Source organism: Pan troglodytes, chromosome 22, assembly GCF_028858775.2.
Source record: "Pan troglodytes isolate AG18354 chromosome 22, NHGRI_mPanTro3-v2.0_pri, whole genome shotgun sequence".
Taxonomy (NCBI): domain Eukaryota; kingdom Metazoa; phylum Chordata; class Mammalia; order Primates; family Hominidae; genus Pan; species Pan troglodytes.
In genome coordinates, this window is record NC_072420.2 from 43,462,116 (window position 1) to 43,465,195 (window position 3,080).

A 3,080-nucleotide genomic window follows, 5' to 3' on the forward strand; every position below is an offset into this window, starting at 1 on the left:
TCCTAAAGACACGCAAGGGAACAAGACCTTTGCATGTTTGAGACTGGAGTGTGCTCCAGCAGCTTGGGAAGCAGGGGCGCCTCGCTGGGGAACCACATTACAGGAGGGAAGGGGAAGAATAAGGGCCTTAAAAAGCCTTTCACAGCTCTCCAGGGTGGGCAGCTTTTAATCCAATGCATCAAAAGTTCTCAGGAAATGAGAGCAACCATTATGTGAAGGACCCAAATGCTGCAAGCACACACACACATGCACATGCACGCATAGGCACACACATGCACACCTACAGGCACACACAGGCACGCACACACACGTACATACTCATCACAGGTACATGCATGCCCAGGCACATACACACATGCACAGGCACACACATGTACATACACACATGCACAGGTACACATGCACAGGCACATACATGCACAGGCATGCACACACAGGCACACACTCGCACACGCACAGGCACGCACCCACACTCACATGCACACACGCACAAGCACACATACACATGCACACATTCCACTGTCTTTCCTTCCCTGGGGTTTTCCATTTCCCCTGCTGCTAGCAGTGGATCAGGAGATGCTTTCTTTCCTTTTGCACTGAGATTTGCTCCTCACTTCTCTTGCTCTGGAGCTGCGACGTCCTGGGGAAGCAGCCGTGGGCAGCAGTTGCCCTCCCCTGAGCGAGCTGTCAGTCCCCCTTGCAGAGGACACACACAGTGACAGTGTCCTCCTGCCTCTCCCCATAGGAAAAACAAAATTGTCATTCCTCCACCAGAGATTCACTTTTCTCCATTAGGGAACTGTCTATTATTAAAATGCAAGGCGGTGACCGCCAGTTGATAAAAGGATGGAGAGTGCCTCTGAACCCTCCTGGGAGACTGGGAAATGGGAAACCCCAGGGAGGGAAAAGGAGGTGGTGCCGGTCCTGCTTTGATTCAATCGGAGCAAGAATAGTTCAAAGGAAGAATAGAAAAATATTGGGTTGGAAGCTTTCTAAAAAACAAAAAGCAAGCATGGATGAATAGATGAGTCATTGACAATTTAATGGGAATTAGATCCTCTAATCATTTCTAATTGCAACTGACAAGAAAGGGTTTTGATGCAGAAGCAAGCAGATATTTTGCAAGGGTGGAACCCTGGGTGATTCTGTTTGGGAACTGCTGACTGGAGCGGGAAGGGACCGCCAGGGGTGAGGAGGAAACACTTGGGTGGAGGCTGCAAATTAGGCTCCCAGGCCCTAGCTTCGGGCTTTCCCGCACAGGGGCCTGCCACCCTGGTGATCTCCCTTGGGCCAGCAGGGACTCTAGACTCTGCCTCCACAGCCAGATAGCTGGGTTTACATTCAAAATCTATCCTTTGGCTGGGCACAGTGGCTCACGCTTGTAATCCCAGCACTTTGGGAGGCTGAGGCGGGCAGATCACCTGAGGTCAGGAGTTCAAGACCAGCCTGGCCAACATAGAGAATCCCCATATCTACTAAAAATACAAAAAAAAAAAAAAAAAAATTAGCCGGGCATGGTGGCGTGCACCTGTAGTCCCAACTACTTGGGAGGCTGAGGCATGAGAATCACTTGAACCCAGGTGTTGGAGGTTGCAGTGAGCCAGGATCATGCCATTGCATTCCAGCCTGGGTGACAGAGCGAGACTCTGACTCAATTTTTAAAAAAATGCATTATTTGCTTAACCTCCTGGGCCTCAGCTGCCTTCACTAAAAGGGGTAAGAGTCACATCACCACCTCGTTGTGAAGATTAAATGAAATCATGAATGTGCACCCATGCAGGGGTAGGGCATAGGGCCCTATGCAGACATAGGGCATCCATGGAAAAGTCAGCTTTTACTGTCCTCACACAGTGGGAGGGAAATGTTTGGTTTTTGAGGGGTTTTTTTAATTTTTTTTTTTTTTTTGAGACAGTCTCTGTCACCTAGGCTGGAGTGCAGTGGTGCTGTCTTGGCTTGCTGCAGCCTCCACCTCCAGGGCTCAGGTGATTCTCCCCTCAGCATCCTGAGTAGCTGGGATGACAGGTGCATGCCACCAAGCCCGGCTAATTTTTGTATTTTTTGTAGAGATGGGGTCTCACTGTGTTGCCCAGGCTGGTCTTGGACTCCCGGGCTCAAGCGATCCACCCTCCTCAGCTTTCCAAAGTGCTGGGACTACAGGTGTGAGCCACCGCACCCGGCCATTGTTTTATTCTAGACCAGATGATGCCCACCTCCAGGACTGCCACTGTACTGACCACACTCCCTCTTGGTATGGTCATCCACGGGTCAGGTGTTTGGTCTTGCACAAAAATGTGTCTATGTGTGTGGTAAAATATATGCTGTATAACATAAATTTTATGATTTTAACTATTTTTAGTTTTAGGGACAAACTACCCCAAAAAGCCTCTTGGTACCGCCAACCTTCCCCCCAGACCTCTCCGTGCTGCCCACCCTTCCCTGAAAGCTTTTTACATTTTTAAGCCCTTATCTAGGCACCGTGGTGAGGCCAGCAGACTTTACCTATCAGGCCTTGCTACGATAAACAAACCCCAATTACAAACCATCCGGACCCCACAGTGGGAGGTCCTGGGAAGCATAAACAAACTTTACCTACACCCTCCTGTAAGTTCCTTCATCTAGCTGCTACCATAAACGTCACAAGGTGATATATGGCAAAGTTAACCAACAAACGACCCCAGGGTCTCTATCCCCCATATAAACCCCTCATTTTGCAAGCTCAGGGCTGCCTCCTCTGTCTGTAATGGAGCAGCCGGCAGGTTAATCAAGGCTTGACTGAACTTGGGTCTCTCTGGCTTGTCCTTTCTCTCAGCTGACCCTCCATTCAGGTGTATAGTCGTCAATTGAGAAAAATGACGAGACAAATCTCATTTTAGGAGATTTATTTGCCAAAGTTAAGGGCACACGCCCGTGACACAGCCTCAGGAAGTCCTGATGACATGTGCCCAAGGTGGTCAGGGCACAGCTTGGTTTTCTACATTTTAGGGAGACGTAAGACATTAATCAATATGTGTAAGAAGTACACTGGTTCCATCCAGAAAGGCAAAGACTTCTGTAAAAAGTAAAAGTAGAGGTTCCTCTTC